Below are 19,258 nucleotides of genomic sequence, written 5' to 3'. Positions count from 1 at the left end.
GCAATTCTGGACTATTATTTACATTTACACCGTTCACCGTACGGTTTAATTAACATTATATTTTAATAGTCTGGACATTTCCACATGCAGCAATACCACTTATGTTTATTTTTGTACATTATTTTTATTTAAAGAAAATTGGAAACTTTTATTAGTAAGGGGCTTATTCACATATATACGCACTTTTTAAAATATTTTAATCACTATTTTTCAGTCTCAATAGGGACTTATGTGTTACTGGGCAGGGGTGTTCTGCTTCTCCAGTTTATGTGGTGCATTTTGTGTCAGAAAATGCTGGAAGTTGCATTTAGTTACTAGATAACTACAACACCCAGCATGCCCTGATACAGTCTATGGTTGTGTGGGTGTTGCAGCATGTTGCACTGTATAGTAGTACAGTTAAGGTTATTGTGTAACATGCTGGGAGTTGTAGTTTGTGTCAGCTGCAGAGCCATAGTCTGTGTCAGGGAATACTGGGAATTGCAGTTAGTAACTACAACACCCAGCATGCCCTGATGCAGCCTATGGCTCTGCAGCTGACCCGAACCAAAACTACAACTCCCAGCATGTTACACTTTATAGTTCTACAGTTTTGGTTATGGTGCAACATGCTGGGAGTTGTAGTTTTGGTTCGGGTGTGTTTGTGTGCATCCGTGGGGCTCTTGGTTGGCGGGTGAGTATGAAGGGGGTGGGATTCTGGGGGTGCAATTTTGTGCGGGTGACCAGAAGCCACTAAAAATAAATAAAACTAGATGGCACAACTGGCGGTGGCGGCAGTGCCCCCCCCCCCCCCACATCATACATCATACACATATACACTCACACCATACATATACACCATACATATGCACACATCATACATACACCCACCGCTGCCCCCCCACATCATACATCACATACATACATCACAGATACATTATACACATATACACTCACACCATACATATATCATACATACACCCACCGCTGCCCCCCACATCATATATTACATCCACACATCACACATACACTCACACTATACATATACACACATACATACACCGCTGCCCACCCCACATCATACATCCACACATCGACAGACATCATACACACATCATACATCACATACACATCACACATAGACAGACATCATACACACATTATACATTACATACACATCACACATAGACATCATACACATCACACATAGACAGACATCATACACACATTATACATTACATACACATCACACACAGACATTATACACACATCATACATTACATACACATCACACATAGACAGACATCATACACACATTATACATAGACATCGTACACACATTATACATTACATACACATCACACATAGACAGACATCATACACACATACACATCACACATAGACATCATACACATCACACATAGACAGACATCATACACACATTATACATTACATACACATCACACACAGACAGACATCATACACACATTATACATTACATACACATCACACACAGACAGACATCATACACCCATCATACATTACATACACATCACACATAGACAGACATCATACACACATACATTACATACACATCACACATAGACAGACATACACACATTATACATTACATACACATCACACACACAGACATCATACACACATACAATAAATACACATCACACACAGACATTATACACACATTATACATTACATACACATCACACATTACATACACATCACACATAGACATCATACACACATTATACATTACATACACATCACACATAGACAGACATCATACACACATACAATAAATACACATCACACACAGACATTATACACACATTATACATTACATACACATCACATACACATCACACATAGACATCATACACACATTATACATTACATACACATCACACACACAGACATCATACACACATTATACATTACATACACATCACACATAGACAGACATCATACACACATACAATAAATACACATCACACACAGACATCATACACACATACAATAAATACACATCACACACAGACATTATACACACATACAATAAATACACATCACACACAGACATTATACACACATACAATAAATACACATCACACACAGACATTATACACACATACAATAAATACACATCACACACAGACATTATACACACATACAATAAATACACATCACACACAGACATTATACACACATACAATAAATACACATCACACACAGACATTATACACACATACAATAAATACACATCACACACAGACATTATACACACATACAATAAATACACATCACACACAGACATTATACACACATACAATAAATACACATCACACACAGACATTATACACACATACAATAAATACACATCACACACAGACATTATACACACATACAATAAATACACATCACACACAGACATTATACACACATACAATAAATACACATCACACACAGACATTATACACACATACAATAAATACACATCACACACAGACATTATACACACATACAATAAATACACATCACACACAGACATTATACACACATACAATAAATACACATCACACACAGACATTATACACACATACAATAAATACACATCACACAGACATTATACACACATACAATAAATACACATCACACACAGACATTATACACACATACAATAAATACACATCACACACAGACATTATACACACATACAATAAATACACATCACACACAGACATTATACACACATTATACATTACATACACATCACACATTACATACACATCACACATAGACAGACATCATACACACATACACTCACACCATACATATACACCAGTGTTTCGAAACCAAGGTGCCTCCAGCTGTTGCAAAACTACAACTCCCAGCATTCCCAGACAGCCGAAGGCTGTCTGGGCATGCTGGGAGTTGTAGTTTTGCAACAGCTGGAGGCACCCTGGTTGGGAAACACTGATATACACCATACATATGCACACATCATACATACACCTGCCGCTGCCCCCCCCCCCCCCATCATACATGAAATACACACATACACTCACACCATACATATACAACCACCCTTCCTGCCGCCGCCGCCTGCATTCTCTTTCTCCTCACCTGAGCCGTCATGAGTGGACATCAGAGCTGTAGTCACCGCTGGTGTGAGGTTACATGGGTTATAAATCTCCCCTCACACCGGACATCCTCTCCTCTCTCCCCTCCCCCGCCCTGTGTTTTCCCCGTGCAAACATGCAACCTCCCCATGGTGGATTAGGTCCTGTGAAGAAAGAGCAAGGGGAGGGGGAGGGATAGAGCTGTGTGCAGGGGAGGGGAGGAGCTGTGTGCTGAGCTGTGGACATCCTTTCTCTCCCCCTGTCTTCTTGTGTTCTGTGTAGCTGCGTCCTCCATCCTCCGGGAGATTAGAAAAGGGGGCGTGGCTCAGTTATGTAATGCGAACGTGCGACCTCGGGCTCTGCGGTCAGCTGGGGGCCCCGCTGCCCCCTCCATACACTCTGAGTGCCGGTGCATTGCCGTGGAATGAGATTTGCCATAGAATGAGATGGTCCGCCTCCATCACATCCTATTGGCTCTCTCTTGTCACGTGACATATTTAAACGTCACGCATCGATGCGCACAGCAGTCTCAGTTTGGCTATCACAGGGAGAGGATCTCCTCTCCCTGTGATATCTGAAGCTGTACGGAGCTCTCATGGCCTCTGTGGCCCGACAGAAGTTCACACATGTACGCAGCTCATACGGCTGCCTCATATACAGTTACACTATTATTACATGTACTGTTGATTAACGCTCATACGGCTGCCTCATATACATTTACAGTATTATGACATGTACTGTTGATCCACAGCGTTATCGGGTGGCGCTGTCATCACTGTGCCTCCCCGCGAGCGCCCCACGCCCGCAGCTCTACTCCCCGTCCCCCGCAGCTCTACTCCCCATGCCCGATGGCGCTGTCATCACTCTGCCTCCCCGCGAGCGCCCCACGCCCGCACCTCTACTCCCCGTCCCCAAAGCTACACTAAAACTGCGCTAACACTATGCTTTGATAAATACGCTACAACAGCGCTAAAACTACGCTAAAAACTGTAAAATTCCACTAACACTACACTACTCTAAAAGTGCGCTCACATTGATCTAACACTACACTAACTACTTTATACCTGTGTAAAACTACAACTCCCAGCATGCCTGGGCAGCCTTTAGCTGTCTGGGCATGCTGGGAGTTGTGGTGCCTTTGCTACACTATGAGCTAAACTACAACTCCCAGCATGCCTGGGTAGCCTTTAGCTGTCTGGGCATGCTGGGAGTTGTGGTGCCTAACTTCCTTTCACTATTAATACTAAACTATGCTAACTTACAACCTACACTCATCTACGGCTACGATACCTACCTAGTTCCCTACGCTATTTGCGTAGTGCTGCGCCTGCGCAGTACCAACTTTAGCCCTACGCTATTTGCGTAGTGCTGCGCATGCGCAGTACTACTTTACCTGCGCCCGATGCTCTACTTTCTGTTCTCCGCTCCCTGAGCGTTAACGGGGGACGGGGAGTAGAGCTGCGGGCGTGGGGCGCTCGCGGGGAGGCTGAGTGATGACAGCACCATCGGGCATAGAGATCCCGATAGCGCTGTGGATCGCTCCCTGAGCGTTTTAATGGGGGACGGGGAGTAGAGGTGCAGGCGTGGGGCGCTCGCGGGGAGGCAGAGTGATGACAGCGCCATCGGGCATGGGGAGTAGAGCTGCGGGGGACGGGGAGTAGAGGTGCGGGCGTGGGGCGCTCGCGGGGAGGCAGAGTGATGACAGCGCCATCGGGCATGGGGAGTAGAGCTGCGGGGGACGGGGAGTAGAGCTGCGGGCGTGGGGCGCTCGCGGGGAGGCACAGTGATGACAGCGCCACCCGATAACGCTGTGGATCAACAGTACATGTCATAATACTGTAAATGTATATGAGGCAAACGTATGAGCGTTAATCAACAGTACATGTAATAATAGTGTAACTGTATATGAGGCAGCCGTATGAGCTGCGTACATGTGTGAACTTCTGTCGGGCCACAGAGGCCATAAGAGCTCCGTACAGCTTCAGATATCACAGGGAGAGGAGATCCTCTCCCTGTGATAGCCAAACTGAGACTGCTGTGCGCATCGATGCGTGACGTTTAAATATGTCACGTGACAAGAGAGAGCCAATAGGATGTGATGGAGGTGGACCATCTCATTCTATGGCAAATCTCATTCCACGGCAATGCACCGGTGTGAGTGCAGACTTCCATCGGCTCCTTCGCCTCACACCAGCAGTAAAGAAAAATACGGGGGAAGTCGGTCTGTCCCTGCTAGCCCGATACAGGGCTAAATCTAGAAACAATTCCCCTGGCCGGTGCCCAAAACTACTTGTCCCGGCCGTCGGGCGATAGAATTTCCACATATTATCATCTATCTACCTATCTATCTCTCATATCTATCTAGCTATCTATCTCTCATCTATCTGAGTTAGATAGATATGAGATAGATAGATGCATAAATAGATGGATATAGATGGATGGATGGATATGAGATAGATAGATAGATAGATAGATAGGAGATTGATAGATAGATCAGTGTTTCCCAACCTGGAGGCCTCCAGCTGTTGCAAAACTACAACTCCCAGTATGCTCATAAAGCTAAAGGAATGCTGGGAGTTGTAGTTTTGCAACAGCTGGAGGCCCCCTGGTTGGGAAACACTGAACTACCTCCCACTGTCTCCCGAACTACAACTTTCCCCCTCTCCCCCAAGCAAGTTACTTACTTTAACCTCTTCAGGACATAGGGCGTATGGATACGCCCTGCATCCCGAGTCCTTAAGGACCGAGGGCGTATCCATACGCCCGTGGGAATTCCGGCCCCCACCGCTAGCCGGTTGGGGACCGGAGCCGGATGCCTGCTGAAATCGTTCAGCAGGCATCCCAGCATATCGCCCAGGGGGGTCATTATGCCCCCCCATGTCGGCGATCGCCGCAGATCGCTGGACAATTCAGTCCAGCGATCTGCGGCGATTCCGGGTCAATCGGGTCTCCAGTGACCCGATGACCCGGAATTACTGGCTGTTCGGGGCCGTCTCTGACGGCCCCGAACAGCCAGAGCCTGCAGGGGTGAGGTGGCACTGGTGCCACCTCACGATCGCCCTGATTCGTCGGCCGGATTACCAGCCGACCAATCAGGGCGCCTGCTGCGGGTGTCACTCCCGCACCCGCTCCGCCCCTCTTCCGGAGGACGTGAGCGGGTGCGGGACGTGCACCCCGGGTGCTGGGGACCCCGATCCCCGGCGCCCCTGTTGGGATCGGGGCCCCAGGAGCAGCTGCGGCGGCGGGACTGACCTGGATCGCTGGAGGTGAGTGACAGCCTCCTGCTGTTGCTTAGCAACAGCTCCCAGCATGCAAAAAGGGCATGCTGGGAGCTGTAGTTATGCAACAGCAGGAGGCAGACCACCACAACTCCCAGCATTCCCTTATGGGCATGCTGGGACTTATGGTTTTACAACAGCTGGAGGCACATTCTTTCTATGGAAAAGTGTACCTTCAGCTGTTGTATAACTACAACTCCCAGCTTGCACAAACAGCTAAAGTGCATGCTGGGAGTTGTAGTGGTGCATCTGCTGGTTGCATAACTACAACTCCCAGCATGCCCGTTGGCTGTCGGTGACTGCTGAGAGTTGTAGTTTTGCAACAGCTGAAGGCACACTGGTTGTGAAACTCAGAGTTTTTTTTTACCTAACTCAGTGTTTCACGACCGGTGTGCCTCCAGCTGTTGCAAACTACAACTCTCAGCAGTCACCGTACACCATGCACCGTACATGCTGGGAGTTGTAGTTTTGCAACAGCTGGAGGCACACTGGTTGTGAAACACTGAGTTAGGTCACAACCTCAGTGATACATAACCAGTGTGCCTACAGCTGTTGCAAAACTGCAACTCTCAGCAGTCACCGACAGCCAACGGGCATGCTGGGAGTTGTAGTTATGCAACAGCTGGATGTCCCCCCAATGTGAACGTACAGGGTACACTCACATGGGCGGAGGATTACAGTAAGTATCTGGCTGCAAGTTTGAGCTGCCGCAAACTTTCTGCTGCAGCTCAAATTGCCAGAGAGAAACTACTGTGAACCCCCCGCCCGTGTGACTGTACCCTAAAAACACTACACTACACTACCACAAAAAATAAAATAAAAAGTAAAAAACACTACGTATACACATACCCCTACACAGCCCCCCTCCCCTCCCCAATAAAAATGAAAAACGTCTGGTACGCCACTGTTTCCAGAACGGAGCCTCCAGCTGTTGCAAAACAACTCCCAGTATTGTCGGACAGCCGTTGACTGTCCAGGCATGCTGGGAGTTTTGCAACAGCTGGAGGCACCCTGTTTGGGAATCACTGGCGTAGAATACCCCTATGTCCACCCCTATGCAATCCCTAATTTAGGCCTCAAATGCGCATGGCGCTCTCACTTTGGAGCCCTGTCGTATTTCAAGGCAACAGTTTAGGGCCACATATGGGGTATCACCGTACTCGGGAGAAATTGTGTTACAAATTTTGGGGGGTATTTTCTGCTTTTACCCTTTTTAAAAATGTAAAATTTTTGGGAAAACAAGCATTTTAGGTAAAAAAAAAATTTTTTTTTTTACATATGCAAAAGTCGTGAAACACCTGTGGGGTATAAAGGTTCACTTAACCCCTTGTTACGTTCCCCGAGGGGTCTAGTTTCCAAAATGGTATGCCATGTGGTTTTTTTTTTGCTGTCCTGGCACCATAGGGGCTTCCTAAATGCGGCATGCCCCCAGAGAAAAATTTGCGTTCAAAAAGCCAAATGTGACTCCTTCTCTTCCGAGACCCGTAGTGCGCCAGCAGAGCACTTTTCACCCCCATATGGGGTGTTTTCTGAATCAGGAGAAATTGGGCTTCAAATTTTTAGGGGTATTTTCTGCTATTACCCTTTTTTAAAAAAAAAAATTCTGGGAAAACAAGCATTTTAGGTAAAAATTTTTTTTTTTTTTTTTTACATTTGCAAAAGTCGTGAAACACCTGTGGGGTATTAAGGTTCACTTTATCCGATGTTACATTCCCCGAGGGGTCTAGTTTCCAAAATGGTATGCCATGTGGTTTTTTTTTGCTGTTCTGGCACCATAAGGGCTTCCTAAAGGTAACATGCCCCCCAAAAACCATTTCAGAAAAACGTACTCTCCAAAATCCCCTTGTCGCTCCTTCCCTTCTGAGCCCTCTACTGCGCCCGCCGAACACTTTACATAGACATATGAGGTATGTCCTTACTCGAGAGAAATTGGGCTACAAAAACAAGTAAAAATTTTGTCCTTTTACCCCTTGTAAAAATTCAAAAATTGGGTCTACAAGAACATGTGAGTGTAAAAAATGAAGATTGTGAATTTTCTCCTTCACTTTGCTGCTATTTGTGTGAAACACCTAAAGGGTTAAAACGCTGACTGAATGTCATTTTGAATACTTTGGGGGGGTGTAGTTTTTATAATGGGGTCATTTATGGGGTATTTCTAATATGAAGACCCTTCAAATCCACTTCAAACCTGAACTGGTCCCTGAAAAATAGTGAGTTTGAAAATTTTGTGAAAAATCGGAAAATTGCTGCTGACCGTTGAAGCCCTCTGGTGTCTTCCAAAAGTAAAAACACGTCAATTTTATGATGCAAACATAAAGTAGACATATTGTATATGTGAACCAAAAATGTATTCGTAATATCCATTTTCCTTACAAGCAGAGAGCTTCAAAGTTAGAAAAATGCAACATTTTCAAATTTTTCATCAAATTTACGGATTTTTCACCAAGAAATGATGCAAGTATCGACAAAAATTTACCACTATGTTAAAGTAGAATATGTCACGAAAAAACAATCTCGGAATCAGAATGATAACTAAAAGCATTCCAGAGTTATTAATGTTTAAAGTGACAGTGGTCAGATGTGCAAAAAACGCTCCGGTCCTTAAGGCCAAAATGGGCTCCGTCCTGAAGGGGTTAAAAGGGCAGCATCAGCAGTGGGCACTGGGCAGGTAAGTCTTCCATACTGGTGGTGTCCGGGCCTGTACACACACACACACAGCGGGCCTGCTCCACAAGGTCCAGCAGCAGCATACAGTGGAGTGAGAGAGGGGGAGGAGCTTCCTGTCTGCTCTTCCCAGTCTGCATAGCGCGGCCCCTGCGTGGTGACAGGGCTGCTGGCTGAAGATTTATTTAAAAAAAGGATGCCGGAGTAGATGGCTCCGGGGGGCGGGGGGTGCAACGGGGGCTTGGGCCCCTTACTGGTGAACTAGCTGTACCCCCCTGATGGCTATGAGAGCTGCTAGTGGCCTACTGCTGCTAGGGGGGGCACAAGGGGGGGCCAATCATGAAGTAGGGGGGGCCGTCCCCCCCCCCCCCTAGAGACGCCACTGGCTGCAGGGGTGGTTGAACGCAGCGTCCATCTGGGTGCTGTCAAACTTGCTGTGGTCGGGGAGTATGCGGTGGTATGTGGCCTAATGCTCGCCTCTGGGGCCGGACCTGGAGAGGGCAGCGGCCCCCTCTCACGCTGGGCCCCTGTGCAGCTGAACTGTGCAGAGGAGAAGTTGCTGAGTTGCCCTTAGCAACCAATCAGATCACTTTCACTTTTTCCAGGCCTTTTCAAAAATGAAAGAAGCGATTTGACTGGTTTCTATGGGCAACTCAGCAACTTTTCCTCTGGACTGCCCCCCCCCCCCCCACTGCCCCTTTATACACACACTTCCATCATACACACATGCACAGCTTCTATATGCATATACACTGCCACTATATAGACACACACTGCCATCATACACACATATACAGCCACTATATACACATACACTGCCACTATATATACACACACACACACCCATCATAAATATATACACTGCCTCTATATACACACACTGCCCCTTTATACACACATGGCCATCATACACACATATACAGCTTCTATATGCATATACACTGCCACTATATAGACACACACTGCCATCATAAATATAGATACTGCCTCTATATACACACTGCCCCTTTATACACACATGGCCATCATACACACATATACAGCTTCTATATGCATATACACTGCCACTATATAGACACACACTGCCATCATACACAACTATACAGCCACTATATACACATACACTGCCACTGTAAAGACACATACAGCCATCATAAATATATAATATAATAGAGGAGGTCCCAGCACTCACCGATGCAAGCAATTGGTATTTATTGTATATCCAAGTCACAGGACATGTTTCGGCACTTAGCCTTCCTCTGAGGAGGAAGGCTAAGTGCCGAAACGCGTCCTGTGACTTGGATATACAATAAATACCAATTGCTTGCATCGGTGAGTGCTGGGACCTCCTTTATTATATTACAGTACTCTTTTCCTCGTGCACCACCACTTTTCAGATAGTGCCGACCATTGCTCTACTATCATAAATATATACACTGCCTCTATATACACACACTGCCCCTTTATACACACATGGCCATCATACACACATACACAGCTGCTATATACACACACTGCCCCTTTACACACACACCCACCCATCATACACTGCTCCCATACAGGTAAGTACCTGTGTGCAGTGTAGCCTGCTGCTCCGCTCCTCTATTGCAGGAACTGGGCAGGAAGAGGAGGGAGACACGTGAGCCGACATCACTGGCCAGTTGCCAGGCCCTGCTGGTAACTGAGAGTAACTGCGTACAGGCATGTCTCATACCAACTGCAGCCCCTGCCATTTTAAAGTGACAGTGTGCTACCCTCCGGACGGCGCTCCCTCTCGCTCCAGCCTCGCTGGCCAGTTTGGGCCACAGACAGGGCAGGGCTGGAACGTAAGAAAAAAGAATGTGATGCAGTCAGTCAGTGTATAGTGATGCCGTCAGCCGTCAGTTAGTGACAGTCACTCACTGACTCGCAAGAAAGAGTGTTGGGGCCAGCTGGGCCTCCCTGAGGGTCCGGGCCCCTTACTGGTACCAGTTGTACCCCCCTGATGGCGGCCCTGTGTGTGTGACCCTATTCTTAAGAGGTTAATTACATTTCAGTACAAATTAACCAATCAGCAAAGTCTTACCAAGCGAAAATAAAAGCCTGGACTGAACCATTGACTGGTGGGTAAAATAAACTAGCAGGTCAACAGCAGCAAAATGGATTATATTAAAAGAAATGAGAGCAAGAAGACAAAGCACTTTCCCATCTTTGTTTCAATCATATAGCTACCATCTTTATCATTTTTACTGTGTTTTTGGGGCAGTTTATATGTTCCTGTAGTAGTACAGTCCAGCTAGGTGCAGTTGCTATGACAACTGTTATGCTGCAGCAGCCATGTTAACTGCCATCCTAGAAACAGCTTAAAGACCAGTCGAGTGCCAGTCCTGAGTGCCCCCCAAATATATGAAGAAGATGCCACTTCTCTCTGTGCCCTGGTCTGATAATGTAAGGTGATTACAGTTGAAAGGATCTTCAACTCCTCACTATATACCCCTGGCATATAGTGCCTTAGTTCTACCTTGGTTTGTGTCACCTTCTCTGGTACCAGGAGAGTGTATCCCTCATAGGAAAAGATAACAGACAAGTATGGCGAACACACTCTAACTTTATTGCATTAAGCATCAGTATAAAAAGGGAATAAGGGCGTATTTACATTGACCAATAAAAAATGTGGCCACGAGCAAAAAGCGTATTTACATTGACCAATAAAAATGTGGACACCTCTAAAAGGTGATATAATTGTTTTGATTTTACACACTTCTTCCCAGGGCACATAGCGCCAATTAGCAGATAGTGAAATTCTTTAGCAAGCAACTTTAGTTACAGGAAATGTATCTTATTAGGAACACGACCTTGAGGAGACTGAGATCGAGAAGAAGGAGATAAGAAAGAAAGAGAATAAAACAATAATAAAGGAGAACTCTAGTGCAGCCTTTCACTAACAACTCACAGCATGCCCTGATACAACCTTTCACTAACTACAACTCACAGCATGCCCTGCTACAACCTTTCAATCCCCTCTTAGAACCATAATTTTTTCAAATAACATGGTTCTATTTCGGAGTGTTCTTATAATGCTGCACGTACGGTTTGTAGGCTTCCGGAGAGTGTCCTGTGGGAAGGGATTGATACATAGAAAGATCGCTTACACTCTTAGAAAGGATTTTTCAGAAACAGGGGAGGACGCACATGGCAATGAAAGCAACAATCAACAGTACTATACCTATCACTGTAAACACTTACTATAGTAGGACATGTGTACAATAGGCAGGGAGGGGGGGTGGATAAACCAGGAAACAGCACTCGAGGATGTGGAGTTATACCATAGAACAGGGATCCCGCCCTCCCAAGTGTTGCCTACTTGCCCCTGAGTGCAGCTAATAGTCAATAAAGTCAATAAGGTTATTGACCATGATGGGAGTGCCAGGCAGCGTTTTTTTCCACATGGTTCCAGAACTCTTCAAACTTCGCTAGGAGATGGAGGTCAGGGCTGTCTGCCCCCGTTAGTACCTCTGTTTGGGTCTTCAGGTCAGGGCTGTCTGCCCCCGTTAGTACCCTGTTAGTAATTACGAATATTCGTTTTTTTTTTCTTCACAGTACACATCACAGTGATCACCCCTCTCTGCTTCCAGGTTGTGTGGTGTAAAGAAGGCTGTAATACTACTGTGTGAGACTGGCGTGCGAAAATTCGCATATGCGAAAATTAGCATATGCTAATTTTCGCATATGTTCATTTTCATATGCGCGAATTTTCGCATACGCGAAAATAAAACGAGAATATAACGAATATGCGAATATTCGCGAATATATGACGAATATTCGTCCATATATTCGCGAATATTCGCGAATTCGAATATGGCCTATGCCGCTCAACACTACGCACTGAGCAGTCATTCGGCGATCGGACATCGAGGAGGCAGATAGGGGCCCTCCCGCTGTCCTGTCAGCTGTACGGGATGCCGCGATTAGCCGCGGCTATCCCGAACAGCCCGACTGAGCTAGCCGGCAACTTTCGGTTTCGCTTTTAGCCGCGCGGCTCAGCTCTGAGCGCGCAGCTAAAGGGTTAATAGCGCGCGGCGCCGCAATCGCTATTAGAGGCGAGTCCCGGCTTCACTATGACGCCGGGCCCACCGTGATATAATGCGGGGTTACCGTGTAACCCCGCGTTATATCAGGAGAGCAGGACCAAGGACGTACTGGTACGTCCTTGGTCCTTAAGGGGTTAAAAGGGCCCCCAGGTCTGCCCTGGATATTGCTTGCCAGGACGTGCTAGAGGCACGTCCTGATATGCTGCCTGATAGTGTAAAACTAGCAGGCAGCATATATCTGCAATGCTTTGGAATACTTAGTATTCCAAAGCATAAACAAAAGTGAAAAAATATTAAATAAATAAAAGTGTATAAAAACAATAAGTATAAAAAAGTGTAAAAAACAAAAAGTAAAAAAAAGTGTAAAAAATAAAATTAAAACACATTTATTAAATAAATATAATAAAAAAATAAAAATGTATGATGTGTAGTATCACACGGCGCACATCCGCAGCATATTACGTGGTGCAGATGCCCGCCAACAGTCACAATAATGAGCTCCCTGCTGAGGCTTGGTAGCTTTGTGTGTCCACTCATAGCGGCGGATTTCCCACCGGCAGTCATGAGCGGACACACTGAGCTACCCAGCCACAGCAGTGATCTCGCCCTTGTGACTGCTGGGGGGCATCTGCAGTGTGAAATATGCTGCGGATGCGCTCTATGTGACCCTACACTGCATCCCGTTCATACTGCGTTTCCGCAGTGTTAGAGGTATCCGTCAGCATCATGTCAAATAGAGTGATGCTGAAGTATACTGTAGCAGCTCCATTTATTTCTGAATGAAACTGCTACAATATACATTGGCATCCCTTTTTTGACATGACAACGGACACCTATACAGCAGAAACGCAGTATGAATGGGGACTAATCATATAATGATGCCCTGAAAGCCAAATGGCGCTCCTCTCCTTCTGGGTCCTACCACGCCACCAAGGAACCAAATATGGCCTAAGCGGGGATATTTCTAAACACGGGCCGATCAGAAGTGATGTACAAAAAATATGCCCCACAAATGATGCATCTGTGAAAAAATGCAAATTTCGAATTTTTAACACTGACTTTGTAATAATTCCTGCCAAAATACTATGGTGTTAAAGTACTCACTGTACCCCCTAGCTAATACCTTGAGGGGTCCAGTTTTTGAAATGGTTTCATTTGGGGGGTGTTCCTATGTTCTACTACCTTCAAACTTCTGCAAACCTTGCATAGCACATAAAAAAAAAGATGTACTTTTCAAAATTTCAAAATTTCAAGTTAAATTGTTAGGCTTCTAATTCATTTAAAATGTTAATTAAAAGCAAAAACAATGCTGTCAAAATAAAGTAGACATCTGAAAGTATAAGTTTCATAAACTATTTGGTCAGTATGTATAAATATATCCAACCTATTAGTGTTAAAATAGCAAAAAATCTTAATTTTTAAAAAAATTTCATGATTTTTTGCATTGTAAAAAAATAACTACAAATGATATCGGCTTACTTTTACTATGTACATGAAGGACAACTTGTGACAAAAAAACAATGTCAGAATTATCGTGATTGGCAAAACATTACCAGAGTTATTCTCTAATAAAGACAGACATCCCCGATTTGAAAAAACAGGCCTGGTCTTTCAGGGGTGTACAGGTTTATTTGGGTTGGTCCTTAACTCCTTGGGGACGAAGGGTGTATGCATACGCCCTCGCGTCCCGTCACTTAAGGACGGAGGGCGTATCCATACGCCCTCGGCATTTCCGATCACTGCCGCTCGCCGGGCGGTGATCGGACCGGGATGACTGCTGATGTCTATCAGCAGGCATCCTGTGGCAATGCCCCCATTATCGGCGATCGCAGCAAATTGCAGGTCAATTCAGACCTGCGATTTGCCACGATCCGGGCAAATCGGGTCACTGGTGACCCGATCACCCGGAAAATTAGACTGATTGGAGCTGTCAGAGACAGCTCCGACCAGCCTAAAGGATTGGTGCGAGCAGGAGGAGCGGCAGCCGGAAAGTGCGGCTGAGAATGCTGCAGTGAAGATTGCAATAAGTGATCTTCACTGTGGCCTTCTAAAAGCTGCAAAACTACAACTCCCAGCATGCCCACACAGCCAAAGGCTGTCTGGGCATTCTGGGAGTTGTAGTTTTGCAACATCTGGAGGGTCACAGTTTGGAGACAACTGTGTAGTGGTCTCTAAACTGTGGTCCTCCAGATGTTGCAAAACTACAACTTTCAGCATGCACTGACTGTCTGGGCATGCTGGGAGTTGTAGTTTAGCAACATCTGAAGTGGCACAGTTTGGAGACCACTGTATGGTGGTCTCCAAACTGTAGCCCTCCAGATGTTGCAAAACTACAACTCCCAGCATGCCCAGACAGTCAGGGATGCTGGGCGTGTAGTTCTGCAATATCTGGCCCTTCAGATGTTGCAGAACTACAACTCCCAGCATGCCTGGACAGTGCCTGTAGTTGTAGTTTTGCAACATCTGGAAGGCTACAGTTTGGAGGCCACTGTTCATGCTGGGAGTTGTAGTTCTGCAACATCTGAATGGCCAGATATTGCAGAACTACACGCCCAGCATCCCTGACTGTCTGGCCGTGCTGGGAATTGTAGTTTTGCAACAGCTGTAGGCACACTGGTTGGGAAACACTGAGCTAGAGTCTGTTTCCTAACTCAGTGATTCCAACCCGTGTGCCTCCAGCTGTTGCAAAACTACAACTCCCAGAGTGCACTTACAGACTGTACATGCTGGGAGTTGTAGTCTTGCAACAGCTGGAGGCACATGGGTTGGAATCACTGAGCTAGAGTCTGTTTTCTAACTCAGTGGTTCCCCACCAGTGTGCCTACAGCTGTTGTAAAACTACAACTCCCAGCATGTACGGTCCGTCAGTGCCTTTTGGGAGTTGTCATTTTGCCACAGCTGAAGGTTTGGGGCGCCCCCCCCCCCATGTGAATGTACAGGGTACATTCACACGGGTGGGTTTACAGTGGGTTTCCTTCAAGGAAACTTACTGTGAACCCCTGCCTGTGTGAATGTACCCTAAAAACACTACACTAACAAATAATAATACATACACCCCCTTACACCTCGCCCCCCCCAATAAAAATGAAAAATGTCTCATACAGCAGTGTTTCCTAAACGGCGCCTCCAGCTGTTCCAAAACCACAACTCCCAGTGTTGCCGGACAGCCATAGACTGTCCTGGCAGGCTGGGAGTCTTGCAACAGCTGGAGGCACCCTGTGGGAGACACTGCTGTAGGGTTTTGGTGGAGACAAGCCCCATCCTTGTAATCGGGTCCAACCCTACTGCAAATTCCTTATTCAGGCCTCAAATGCGCATGGAGCTCTCTCACTTCAGATCCCTGTCATATTTCAAGGCAACAGTTTAGGGCCACATATGGGGTATCTCCGTACTCGGGAGAAATTGCATTACAAATTTTGGGGGGATTTTTCTCCCATTACCCTTTGTAGAAATGGTAAATTTGGGGGAAAAAAAACCTGCACTTTAGTGAAAATTTTTTTCTTTTTTCATTTACACATCCGAATTTAACGAAAAGCCGTCAAGCACCTGTGGGGTGTTAAGGCTCACCGGACCCCTTGTTACGTGCCTTGAGGGGTGTAGTTTCCAAAATAGTATGCCATGTGTGTTTTTTTTTTGCTGTTCTGGCACCATAGGGGCATCCTAAATGTGACGTGCCCCCAAAAACAATTTCAGCAAAATTCACTCTCCAAAATCCCATTGTCGCTCCTTCCCTTCTGAGCCCTCTACTGCGCCCGCCGAACACTTGACATACACATATGAGGTATTTCCATACTCGAGAGAAATTGGGTTACAAATTTTGGGGAGCTTTTTCTCCCATTACCCCTTGTAAAATTTCAAAAACTGGGTTTACATGCAAACATGCGAGTGTAAAAAATTAAGATTTTGAATTTTCTCCTTCACTTTGCTGCTATTCCTGTGAAACACCTAAAGGGTTAACAAACTTACTGAATGTCATTTTGAATACTTTGAGGGGTGCAGTTTTTATAATGGGGTCATTTATGGGGTATTTCTAATATGAAGGCCCTTCAAATCCACTTCAAAACTGAACTGTCCCCTGAAAAATTCAGATTTAGAAAATTTTGTGGAAAATTGCTTCTGAACTTTGAAGCCCTCTGTTGTTTTCCAAAAGTAAAACATGTCAACTTTATGATGCAAACATAAAGTAGACATATTGTATATGTGAATCAAAATATTATTTATTTTGAATGTTTATTTTCCTTACAAGCAGAGAGCTTCAAAGTTAGAAAATTGCTAAATTATCTATTTTTTCATCAAATTTTTCACCAAGAAATGATGCAAGTATTGACAAAAATTTACCACTAACATAAAGTAGAATATGTCACGAAAAAACAATCTCGGAATCAGAATGAAAAGTAAAAGCATCCCAGAGTTATTAATGCTTAAAGTGACAGTGGTCAGAATTGCAAAAAATGCTCCCGTCCTTAGGGTTATAATGGGCTCCGTCCCCAAGGAGTTAAGGGGTTAATAAGAATATTGCCGAATCAGACTCCAGGTAGTTGATAGAATATATTATATAAAAAATATTGGTTGCATTTCTCACCGCCTGCAGCCGCCTGGTTCTCACTGGTGTGGACCGATGTATTGCGGCTGTTGTATGCTCTCCCGTATGTCAACAGAATGGTAAGTAGCGATCTCACACTGGGTTTGTAACCCCGATGGCAGTGGGGTACAACGCGGTGTTCTGTGCAATAGCCTGCGACCGATCTACAGCTGGTAGCTGATGGTAACAAAGCCGACACTCCGGCAGGGGTGTCAGCATACACGGGAGTGGCGTCCCACGTGGAGATCTGGAATCCGGGAGATGTGGGAGGTGAGATGCCGCCAGACAAGGTGGAAGACTGAAGCCTGGGTTAACTCCTCAAATACCGGGACTTCCACAGTTTGGTGCGGACACTGGTAGTTGGATGCGTACCAGCAGATGGTATGAATAGTGCCAAGTCCTAGATGCGTTTCAGGGTGCTGGGAATTGTGGTCCTCTGACCCCTTCTTCAGTAGGCGAATGTGTATAGCTATATGGCTATACACATTCGCCTACTGAAGAAGGGGCCGGAGGACTACAATTCCCAGCACCCTGAAACGCGTCTAGGACTTGGCACTATTCATACCATCTGCGGGTACGCATTCAACTACCAGTGTCCGCACCAAACTGTGGAAGTCCCGGCATTTGAGGAGTTAAGCCAGGCTTCAGTCTTCTGCCTTGTCTGGCGGCATCTCACCTCCCACATCTCCCAGATCCTAGATCTCCATGTGGGACGCCGCTCCCGTGTATGCTGACACCCCTGCCGGAGTGTCGGCTTTGTTACCATCAGCTACCAGCCGTAGAGCAGTCGCAGGCTATTGCACAGAACACAGCTGCCATCGGGGTTACGAACCCAGTGTGAGATCACTACTTACCATTCTGTGGACATACGGGAGAGCATACAACAGCCGCAATACATAGGTCTACACCCGTGAGAACCAGGCGGCTGCAGGCGGTGAGAAATGCAACCAATATTGTTTATATACTATATTCTATCAACTACCTGGAGTCTGATTCTGCAATATTTTTATTAAGTGCACTTTAATAATCTGCTCCATAACGGGACTCTCAAAAATAGGTGCCGGACTATCGGACTGTTATATATATGCTCAATTCATATTATATATTTATTTATTCAACAATTTGATACTCCACTAGGGCCCAGTGGGCTATCTATCAGTGCCTCTGTATGTGTAGTTAACTCATTTTATCGCATTAATAAAAATTTAGTTATACAAAATTTAGATTTCGTTAACAAAATTTTTTGCCATCACTACTGCATCCTTTGCTTGTTTTTATTTGGTGCCCAACAAATTTTGGGTACCAACAAAAAAAAAAACCAAAAGGTGACAAAAATGCAATTTCCACACAAATGAAAAAACGCCAGAAAAAAACGACAGACGCAGGACATTGCACTGGCGTTTTTTCAGGCATTTTTCAACCCAAAAAACGCAGGACAAAAAACCAAGTATAAACTTAGCCTTACACTGGTAGGGAAATGCTGGTCTTAAAATTGGCAGAGTGGAATGCAGTGCTCTAAACACACATGCACATATATATATATATATA

The sequence above is a fragment of the Hyla sarda genome, chromosome 8 (genome assembly GCF_029499605.1).
Source record: "Hyla sarda isolate aHylSar1 chromosome 8, aHylSar1.hap1, whole genome shotgun sequence".
Classification (NCBI taxonomy): Eukaryota; Metazoa; Chordata; class Amphibia; order Anura; family Hylidae; genus Hyla; species Hyla sarda.
The sequence above is the reverse complement of the archived record's forward strand: the minus strand, read 5'-3'. Positions refer to the sequence as shown.